Source organism: Mizuhopecten yessoensis, unplaced genomic scaffold (genome assembly GCF_002113885.1).
Source record: "Mizuhopecten yessoensis strain PY_sf001 unplaced genomic scaffold, ASM211388v2 scaffold10801, whole genome shotgun sequence".
Classification (NCBI taxonomy): domain Eukaryota; kingdom Metazoa; phylum Mollusca; class Bivalvia; order Pectinida; family Pectinidae; genus Mizuhopecten; species Mizuhopecten yessoensis.
Genome location: NW_018408728.1, coordinates 1 through 12226, shown reverse-complemented (window position 1 = coordinate 12226; position 12226 = coordinate 1). Strand labels below are relative to the sequence as shown.

Here is a 12226-nt window from a genome sequence, read left to right as displayed (position 1 = left end):
GTATCCAACACGAAGTAGGTTATCTAGACCACAGATATCGTCTTATGTGTAAATGTCGGTTTATTCTTCCTTATTATAACTAACAGCGAAATATTGCCCTTGTTTTTGTTAAATGCTTAAAAACACAGAAGCGTGCTGTTACCAAACTGCGGGCAGTAGAGGCGTGATCAATGGTGCAATATTTTAATAACGTCATGTTCGACAACATAAAGTAAACTATTGCCCGTTCCGTTATCAGAAATCTGACAATATCTTATTTTCATCTTGATTGTCTATACTGAAAACGGGATGATCGTCTAAAAATGGTTAATATGTGTTAGGTCATTGTATCTACATGTTTGAACACTTGCAAAGATAAAATAAATATCTTAAATCTTGTTTATACATGTTCCTCCACACTTTTAGAAAAAATACTGCTGATAAAATCCAGGTGACACATTGAAACCGCGTCATTTTTCTCTATTTTATTTTATTTTATTCTGTTCGTTTTATAATGTCACTAAATTGAGTTTGGGGACTTAATGCTGTGACTGCCTTTCCAAATATTGTTTCCCCCCCTTTATTCGTATAGTACTTACCGATCATAATACAGCGCAAAATAACGTTAACAGAGAAATGACAGACTTATCTTTGCAATGTTAGCAACAACAGTATTGATGGNCTTTGATATTCGCTGATACATGGTTTTTTCAAATAGTTTTTGTAAGACTGGTGTCAACGTAATGTCCCTGTAATTATTCATTAAGACGGTCTTTCTTCCCGCCTTTAAACAAAGTGATAACGATTTCCTTTTTTGAAATGCTTTGGATATTCCTCCTGTGCAATCATAATGTTAAATAGCATAGCTAGCACGTTCCTCAGCATAGTCCCAACATAACGAATATGTTCCACAATAATATTGTCATGTCCACCTGCTTTCCCATTTTTCATATCTCCAATTGCTTTTGCTAGCTCATCAAATCCAATGTGTTTCTTGCATATAGTTATGGTTATTGAAACTGTTTATGTACATTCGTCCGATGTTACGTTCTGCGTCCTCTTTGAATTCGGCATCAAAATGTGGTTGTGTGCCTGGCTTTGATAGGTTTTTATAATGTTCTGCCCATGCTTTCCTGTTGGTATCTGGATCGCGACTTATCACATATCCAATGCGCAGTTCATTTGACGAAAACGTTTTACATTTATTTATCCTGATTACCTTGTAAAATGTTCCAATATATAATTCCGTTGCGTCTTGCAGCTCTTCCAACTGTTTATCCTCATTTATACTAGCGGGAAAAAGAAACTGCATGCGGAGAATTGTTATAGAACATGTATTACCAACTGTATATACATGAAAATGCACACACATGAGCGAGTATGACACATACATACTATCCGTGTATCATTGACAGTTTTTCCCGTGCAGTTTGCTCTCTATAGGCGTTGACCAGTTTGCACGTTTTTCTCGTCCAGCCATCCAATTCGACAATGAAAGTTTTTTTTTGCAAATGTTGGGTTACTCTGTTGAGACCAGTGAACAGTAAAAACAGCATTATAACGTTTTAATTTGTGATTAATGCTATGCCGGGGCTCAATGAAAATGCCCGCCTCCGGATTATCGGTATGCTTCAAGCTGGTATGGGCCAAGCCGTTGTCTCTACACGTTTTCATGTCCATCGAAACACAATCCGGGATTTGTGGAGACGACATCAACAGTTTGGCCACGTCGGCGATCAACCTCGTGCGGGATGTCCACGTGTGACGTCACGTCAACAGGACAACCATACTCGGCTTGTCCATTTGAGAAATCGCTTCCAAACGGCAAGTTTGACTGCACGGACAATCCCTGGGTTGCTACCAATACGCCCGAGAACTGTACGGAACCGATTGCGTGAACGAGCTATCCGTCCGCGACGTCCTGCAATCCGCCCAGTTCTTCTGCCACGTCATCGTGTAGCACGTCTGGACTGGTGCAGAAGGCATCTGCGATTTACTCGACGGGATTGGGCAGGCATTTTGTTTACGGACGAGTCGCGAGTCCACCTGGATAGTAGTGACGGCCGTTCCAGAGTGTATCGTCGCGTTGGAGAACGTTTCCGTGACGCGTGTGTGGTACAACGACGTTCTTTCGGCGGAGGCAGCGTTATGATTTGGGGCGGCATCACAGCCAACGGGAGAACGCCTCTGGTGGTTGTTAACGGGAATTTGAACGCGCTACGTTACCGTGACGAGATCCTCCGGACCCACGTCGTTCCATTCGTGCAAGGGCAGCAACGTCACATTACGCTACAGCAGGACAACGCCAGGCCACACACAGCTCGTGTCGCTATGGACTTTCTGGCCCAGCAGAACGTTGACGTGTTGCCCTGGCCTGCTTTAGCCCCGATCTGTCGCCCATTAAACACGTCTGGGATGAAATGAAGCGCAGATTACGGGCATTACCTAATCAACCGGTGACGTTGGCTGATTTGCCTGCAGCGTTGGTACAGATCTGGAATGCCATCCCACAAACATTCTTGAACCGTCTGATAGGATCCATGCGTCGACGTTGCCAGGCTTGCATTCAGGCAAACGGTGGACATACGAGGTATTAACTTTAGAACTCAGTATTAACCCCTGCTTTACGTCCCTCCTGAGCGGAACTTATTGATTCCATAACGTGGTAAATGGAATGCAACTGTTAATAAATAACAAATAAATTGTCCCTGAAAACCTTGAACACATTTTAGGCATGCACAGTTTCTTTTTTCCGCTAGTATAGTTCCCGCGCTTCATCCAACGCTGTTCTAAATTCGCGTTTTGACTGTTTGTATATTGTGTATGATTCATAGCAGTGTCCACTTGGCCGTCCTTCTTGTACCCAATTTGCACGACATTGTCGCACAACAGTATGCAATTCCTTGACATGACCGTGGTTCCAGTACGGCTTAAGAAACGGAAAATGTGATCTCTGTACAATGTCCGGCGATACGCGGTCATCGGACCTCCCAAATGACCTGAAGTTGATATCGACACTTTCCAAGAAATTTAATTGTTCTGGAGGTAACCAGTGCTCGGTGATAACGGCGATGTTTCATAACTTATATAGCTATTATATATTGTTTTCCGCCGTTAGAGTTCATATAATGAATTTGAGATTCTATATATTGATAAATACTTAGCCTTCATAAAAAACAGCCAGCTAAAAAATATCTTGATACACGGAAAGATGTTGGTATCCAGGGACAAGGGACAAGAACGTGTATAAGTTTATGTGTCTGATTGAAGCAATGGACCACTTTAACTTAAACGTAAAACATATATCATTCTGTTATCTTATTACGGGATGATCGTCTAAAAGGGTTCTTTTGTGTTATGTCATTGTATCTACCTGGTTGAATAGCTGCAGTGTCAACATAAATCTCCTAAATCTTGTCCATTTCTTCACACTGTGAGAAAGATTACTGCTGATCACAGTGTGACACATTAAACTGCGCCGTTTTCTCTATTCTATTTTAATTTATGTTTAGGTTTATTTTCAATAAGTCACCAAAACAAGTTTGGGGACCAATTGCTTCAGCTGTTTTTCTTCATGTTGTTATCCTTTCTTCTTTCTATGCTTATTATTTCATCTTGTTTCCGGAAGTTAGATAATACAGTTCTAACCGATTACAGAAAGGCAGAAAAAAGCATTCACAAAAAAGGACGAACTAATCTTGCAATGTTAGCATCGTCGGAATGCATTGGATTTGCTCTTCATGAGAAAAGCCATAATGCAACTGAATAATATTTAATACACATGAACATCTCGTACACATTATTATTGATACAAGTATGATAATAACGAACATAGAGTCTTACAACATCAGTTTCGAGTAAATAGTGGATATAGTACAAAAACATATTATAACATTCATCAATATTTCATTATTATATCTGAACTCCATCTACCTAATACTGATGTTACAGTTACACTTTAGTATTCAGCCAATTAATGACGTTGTGGGGGATATTCTTTTAGATTTTACGTTATATAAGCAGACATTTCTTATTTTATAGCCTTCAGGATTACCTATTTTACATATTTTCTAAACGAAACAATAACATCAACTTGTAAGAGGATTATATTTACACTAGTACCGATAGATGTTTTTTTTGTATATTACTCATAAACCACCAAATTTGCAATATATATATATACAAACTTATTTGTATAAATTGTTTATGTTTATTAGTAATACCATGTTTGTTTGTTCTTTGTGTAGCTTTATAATATTACGTTGACAGATAGTCGATTAAAAAAATATAGACGAATGTCGATAAGAGCACAGAGAACATTCTCAATACATAAGACACTCTATGTTAATTCACACACAAACCTCGTTTTATCTCAATCAGTATCTATCGTTTGTATTCAGACTTGTAAAAGGTAAGATAGTCTATGGTATTCATATAAAGTTGTGGATATAGTTAGAGATAGTGCTTTTAAAATGATGAAACACATATTTCGAAAAATATACTACAACCGCTTCAGCTCTTTTTTGAATATTGTTTTGTCTGCTTCCTACCTTTGCTGACTGGTGGTATGTGTTATATATTTAATGTTGTTAGTATGCCAGTATTTGTCTTTATTACGACACCCATGTTATAAGCTTATGTTTATTACCTATTTAGGGGATAGTATGTTGTTTTGAGTGGCTATACTGACGATTAGAACATGAAATTTGGTTTGAACTCGAGACCCATAGGTGGAGAGTTTAAACCAAATGTCATGTTCTAATCGCCAGTATAGACACGAAAAACAACGTACTATCCCCATTCTAACACGCTTTAACAAATATACTACGCTAATATGTTTAGAAACATTGTATTTCCTTGTACAAAAGTACGTAGTAAAGTACTCTGTTACCTGAACTGGCGACGTGTCATTCTGCAGCGGACTGACCAATCGGAAAGAAGCTTTCAAAAGTCGGTTAATTGGCCCCGCCCATACTGGAGAGCGCTCGATCTGTATGTTTACGAGGCGGAATATTTGGATTGTTCGTGAACGTCCTGTTACCAAAGTGTATACGACACATTTGGATTAATATTTACCAAATCCAAACATATCTATGTCAGTATGCATACCAATCGGTGCTTATCGACAAAATCGGTGATTATCTGTTTAGATTTGTGAAGATTTTGTATAAATTCATACGACACGTGTGAAATGTTTCTTTGATTTCGGATCTTACTAGTTGCTTTCACACGGATGTAACGAACGTTACAGTAATAAATGGAGGTAAGAACAATGAATGTTTACTCTTTACTTACATTACATCGGTCGTTTGTGTTATATTGCCTGCGGGATTTCGCGAGAGGCGAGCTTGAAGCCATATTGTTTTGGTTAGAAACGGGGCGTGGCTTAAGTGCGATGGGAGGAGCTTAACACGATTGATCATGATTATATGGCAGATTAGAACATGGTCCGTATCCAATCAAAACACGCGTTGCAAACGAATCGTGTTAGCATCACCAGTAGGACATAGTGATCTCCTAACATAGGCTTATTGTAATTACGACTTATTATATAATTACGTACGTACAATACACGGGTTTTACTCTACCAATACTGTATTTATAAAATGAAAACGACCAAAATGATAACAATCTTCCGGGACAAGGATTAGTTTTCGTGAACATATTTGAATCAAAGAGTAATTTATATCAAAATCTAGAAAACACATATTTTTCATTTTATGGTAATCAAGGACGTTTTTCACAGCACTTAAATAGCGGTGCATATCCTAATTTCATCACGTATGGAAATAACGTTTTATCAAATATAACATTCAATTAACCATTTATATATAAGTAAGACGTATAGCGTCTTAGCCTCGAGTTTGTATTAAGGCTACGTTTAACTGTTCTTTTGTATATATAAACTTAGTATTGTGCTCCGTTTCCCTGTGATTATATAATTATAACACAACAAAACAGCATTTTTTGTCATTTAAATAGTTGTTATTGTATACAATTGCACCCCACTGTCTCCTTAACGTTTGATAGCAAGCATAACTGATACTTTCCAAGAATATTGGGTTGCTGAACAATTCTTACTACTCTAAACAAGTCGAAGTTAATCTATCCCGTATCATTTACAGGAAATAACCCGGCTTTGCGTCATTTGGTTAGGTTGATTTTCAACTTTTGAGACCTCAAATTGCTTGCCTATTACATATTATGAATTAGAACTATGAATATATGACTTTAACACATTGTTCCAAATCAGCAGTGTACCTAGATAACGTGGTGGTTTTACCTCGGAAAAGCTATTATTTTAAACATGCTCAAAAAGTTGCAGCTGCATGGCGAAGAACTACCTCTCTGCCTATTTTTCTGTAAATATTACAACAAATTTACCTCATCGCAAAAAATTACAACAAAACAGAAACTAGAATCTCAAGAGAATAAGCTAACAGCATCAATACATCTCGTTTCTCGTTAACGATAATACAGATAACACAATCATAGGTTTGTTTGTCTAAACTGATAAATGTGCGATTAGGAATGCTGTAAGTAGATGGTGATATTATACATGCATGCATACATACATACATGCATACATATAATGTGCATGCCTATTCCCGTTGCAATGTTCTGATTGGTGGTGATCACAGAAAATACACCCCGACCACGTGACACATATTCTGATATATAAGATTTCCGTTTACCTGTGACACACATAACTCGGCAGCACAGTGGATCGCTTGTACAAGTCGTGCAGTCGTGCACCAGGTAAGTGTATCTTGATTTGTAACTTATTTTTTGCAGACAAGTGGACATACACACTCACACAAACTCATCAACATCATCATCATCATCATCAAACAAAAACCTCTCGTGCATACGCACATTCATACTAACGGACATGCCCATTCCCACCCTGTTAAACCCAGGAAGGACATTATTATATTACAATTTGTACATCATGCTGTTGTGTGCTGTCTACATGACCTGTTCTAGTGGTTATCTGCTAATTTACTGTTTTTGTAAGTTAACCCGCTTATGTTAAAAACGTTGTATACAATCCATACATGTAATCATACAATGGTAGTGATCCTTTGCATCATTTTCGTCACATAAGATTTATGTTTAATCATTGCTTAAACAATTAAAACTTACTAAGACGTTCTTGAAATTGAATTGAATTGAATTCATTTTTCATCATATCATCGTAACAACCTTACAGCACACAGTGATATAAACGTTGAAATTCTGATTTTTTTCTCAACACATCTAAATGAAAATTTCAAAATTCCTTATAAAGCAAAGAAAAGATTGAAATATTTCTTAACCCTTATAATGATTTCAAATTTCCAATATGCAGTGTGTTATCAGTAGTAGAACAAAACAACCTCTTTCCATAACCTAATCACGTTTTAGTGTATGATTGACCACTGATTTGTAACGTCATTTATCTATATGTTAAGTAAATATCTTGCAAACAAAATTAGAGTAACGTCACATTCATTTTTAATTGAAATTATTTAATCTTTAATCAATATTTGGATAATACACCACAGCATGGAAATCTTGTTTTTGCGATAAACATCAATGCCTTTGCGATACATTATTATATCGTCGTACAAAATGGTTTATCTAAGGAATAACTGTGGGTATACGAAAAAACAGTGTGCACTTTGCATAAAAATAAAATAAGATTAATATCAACTTGAATTTATGACGTCGTAATTCAGATAGTTTAATTCAGTTTTTGTATTTATTTAAAGAACAAAATGCTTAAGATTAAAATCGTAAAAGTGCTTCTGAGTTGTTCCAGAGATAACTCCAGTTAACTGAGAACGATAATAGTTTTAGATGCTAAAATTGGAATTAGCCATCACATAGTTAGAAGCATATTTCTGAAACTCCATTTCATTTACCTGAAATAGTATTCCGCTATTATATTGGGGATTTCCTTTTTTTAGTGATTGAAATTCCGTTCATCAACTTTTAGTTTAAACGCCATCAATGCTTTATATTAACATAGAACCTCTATTTGCATAGCGTATTGATCTATTATGTATTTAAAAGATCCATTTTAACACGTTTGCGTTTGATATAATTCAGCTTGTTACAAGATAATATAGACCGTTACGATGTTTTGTTTATGACAAATTGATTTTACCAATAACCTTCTTATTTTAGAGTTTTTGTTGAAATGTGTTTGAAAAAGTTAATTTTGCATTATCATTCAATGACATATTGTCGTGTTATTATTAACAATAAATAAAGGATTTACCTAAATTTACGCGATGATGTCGGGAATTGATCGTAATAATCATAAAGTTAAACATTATTAATGAAGATGCAAATTCGTGAAGATCTCAACGATAAATATAATAGCACAGTATTATCAATACGTACTAACGGACAATTCAAAAATGAAATATGTTTTACTGATTGAGGCCTTCATAACAATCATAACATCCATGATCTCAGAAACCATATGTCAGCTGACTTGTTACTTTGGAGCCCTTTCGAATCATCTTAAGCATCTGAACATATTAGTATTATTAACAGACCTAAACCAAAAATTAGACATTTAACCTTTGCAATGAACATGGACACATTGCACGTCTCATGTATTTCATCATACGTTGTATCAAAAAGGAAAAATGTTTCGAAGTTACTTTGTCGCATGCCATCAATGATTTTTAAAAGATGTATATTAATGTTTACATTTGCTCTGCATTCACCCAATGTAATGCATTTTTCTAGTGACAACTATTGTGACTTAACGATCTGTTTGTGATAACACTGATTAATTACATACGATATAAATAAGTCACATCCTTGTCAGTCTGTCAATAACGATTGTGAGATGAAATAAACTAAGGACCCTGTGTTGTGTTAGCATAGTATGTTACTAAATAAGCATCGTTTATTTATCAAATTATGGTGTCTCCTTTGGCGCCATTTCTACGGGTATTTGAGAATAATTCCAGAAGGCTGATACGCAATTTGGTGTTAATTAACAATGCATACATATTATATTTTTGTGTTAAGAACACTGCCAACCCTGAAGCTACCTAAAAATATAGTTGATACACAGGAGAGATATATTTTGTAAGCACAGTCTCATTTACGAGAAGCCTAACTTTGATGTACATTGTAAATAGTACACCTAACTATAGCTGTGTCTTGTAGTACTTGTACAATATGTTAAAATGAGCAAGTATTTTATTTATTACTGTGATATGAATAAACAGTACTTGGCAATACTTATAACTTTAGGTTTTCGTTTTTAAGAAGAAAACGGATCCATGAATATGTTTTATCAAGGAAAATCACATAATCACTTTATGTTAATGTGTACTGTTTGATATTACTCTTATTTCAAGCAACTCATAAAACGTTATGGCAATACCAAATCCAGATCATAACTTAATCCGATTTAAGCAGGCGAGGTTAAACAGGAATAATAAAGAGGCAACGGTATGTGGAATCGGAACACATGACAGATCGGGCTGTAGACATGCACACTAGCAAACAATGTGTTCCGCAGCTGTTGTCAAACCCAATTCTCACATAGGTGGCCTGTTAAACCATGCAGTGGGTTAAAGCAGGTGTATTCGTTTAACAACATTGGACCTGCAGGGGTCCAAACGAATAAAAGATAGGCTTAAAACAGTAATATCCTATATGCATTGCATATCTGTATAATATATTAACACAACATACAACCTGGCCCGTATTCTTGAAACCGTTCTCATACTCGAACTCAGACTCTTTGCTCAAGCCAACATTCTTGTTCCGGTGACAAATCTATTAAAAATGTGATGTAGGATATGCCCCGTATAAATCATCGAAATGAGATTGACATATATGTCAGTCATAATAGTGTGATTTGTCGTAATATTCGAATTATTTTCTCTGAAATCCAAAAAGGTTTATGATAATTTGTTACCATCTTGTTGATTAAACACTTTACTTCATATTTCTACAACATATATCTATTGAATACACCGTCAGAGAACTGAACTCAAACTACAATTAATACAATATGTTTACATTTGCCCCCACGCCGTCCAATTACAACAGTGTTAGAGGGCAAGTGTAATTATATAGGCTATACTTACAACTGCTCGACTATAATTACAACTGCCTGTTTCAGGTGTAAGCATATGTAAACAAACAAAATGGCCGCCTGAAATGTATTTTGAGGCAGGGCAAATGGTTTTTGTAGGAATATGTCTTAAAAAAGAAAAATATGTAAATATAAAAAATACCTGGTTGTCTGGAGATATAATTACATCCAGACAACTAGTTATTGTTTAATGTTTACACTATTTCGAGCGTTATCGAAGTGTATTACATAACAAAATACTTACCTGTATCTCTTTCCTGTTCTATCATAATACCATTTAGAATATAACAACGCAATTATGTCGATGTGCGATTTATTCTTCAGACACGCTATGTGATTGAACTTTTATCAATCTAAAGCTGATTTCACCAATATTAGTATGGGGATATGATACTTTTGGGTTTATGATTCGCATTGGTAACACTCATCACCATACACAAATGAACGCTAATACTTGCAAGCAGGAAACAAAGCTATTGACTAAATGGAAAATAAATGAAAGTTGTCAACACACAAATGTTTAGAGAACCATATTAACTTAATTAATTCATGTCCATGTCATTGCTTCTTTTTGTGGCAAACTGAATATTACCAATGCGTACTTTAATATTTTCAGATCACAAGGTTATGATCATGACAAAGATATCATACATATGTCTGCTACTCTTGGCGTACATTTGTTTTTCAAGAGGACAAGATCCTATACAATCTGTGTGTAAGTAGAATTTATATTGTCACCATATGATGACCTCACACACATATATTTTATGTATGGTGTTTACCAGATATAAACATAGAGGAAACTTGTTTTAAACATAATGATATCGTATTTATGTTTGTGTAACATATTGCACAACTAAAAACATTATCTAATAAGTGTTACATTTTTGTGATATTATATCTAACATATTTGAACTAGATATATCTGTTCATTTAATGACGCCTAATGTTTATTGATATTATATTTTCAAAAAGGGAAGTTTTCATCAAAATCATATATGTATGTTGTTTGTCGCATGAAAACACCTTTTCCAGTCATCAAACAGTTGATTTGTATGTTTTTCGTGATATTCCCTTCTGATATCAAAATATGGAAGTATAACCACGTATGTATGTACTGTTAGAATAATATTCTACATTATATATTAACACTAATCGACATGTTTGTGAAAATTGCATAATAAAGACGTTAGTTTTTCGAGAAGTAGCTTGACTTCTTTACAACAAATATATATGATACTGAATATTCATCAACATATGATAATGATGCACAATAACCGCTCTATATGAATAAAATAAAGATTATCGGCTTTTTTTTGCCAGTATCATACGATGTAATATCTCAATTAGTTATGGATAAGCATATTTTTTCATTGAGTTGTTACATATTATCATATAATTTTATATCTATTTAGCACACATACCATGCGCTCGTATGACAATAGGTGATCGTCTTAGCATTTTTTCCTAAGTATGCCTTTTTGCTTTTATATTCAGCATGTGATGTACAGGGTACATTGACCGCGACCCTAACGTCCGATTCACCTTGGACTTTACCAGAAAAGGTCACATGTGGACATATTCAGGTCACGCTGAAAACAACAAACACAGACACATTTACCATATCTGGTTGTGGAATTGTAAGTTTCCTTCAGATTATCTTCTATGATTTTTAATTGAAATATGAAGTGATTTACCGGTAAGAAGACATATAACACTATATCAAATATGACTTTTTTATGAATAACAAATATTTCATTCCCCGCATCAGTACAAATTGTGCATTGCTGGAGTACTCAGATCAACATCAAGGTTCTGATTATGGACTTATAACAGAAATGAAAAACGGTGTAAGGCTTACATTCACGAAGCTACCACACGCGCGTATACAATTTGAAAACGATTACGATGACAATTGCGGCATCAGCATTATTTGTTAAAATAGTTTACCAATTTGTGTAGGTATCGATACATTTCTTCTTGAAATTGCGTCAATGTGCTGCAGTACAAATGTCAAACACTGACAAATGAAAGTATCTTGATTTTCTAAGAATTAATACAGATTCAACAAGAAAAAAATCACATATGGTGATATTTTACATATAAAATACTGTTTTCAGGACGATTCAGTGG

The 12226-nt window shown here is 35.2% G+C and overlaps 1 long non-coding RNA gene across 1 annotated transcript; it reads left to right on the top strand.

The window, feature by feature from the left end:
- The first annotated feature begins 6604 nt into the window (after positions 1–6604).
- Positions 6605–12194, top strand: LOC110462552. Its single transcript, XR_002464293.1, has 3 exons — positions 6605–6738; positions 10710–10808; positions 11591–12194. It is a non-coding gene; the product is annotated as an uncharacterized LOC110462552 (long non-coding RNA).
- The last annotated feature ends 32 nt before the right edge of the window (positions 12195–12226 follow it).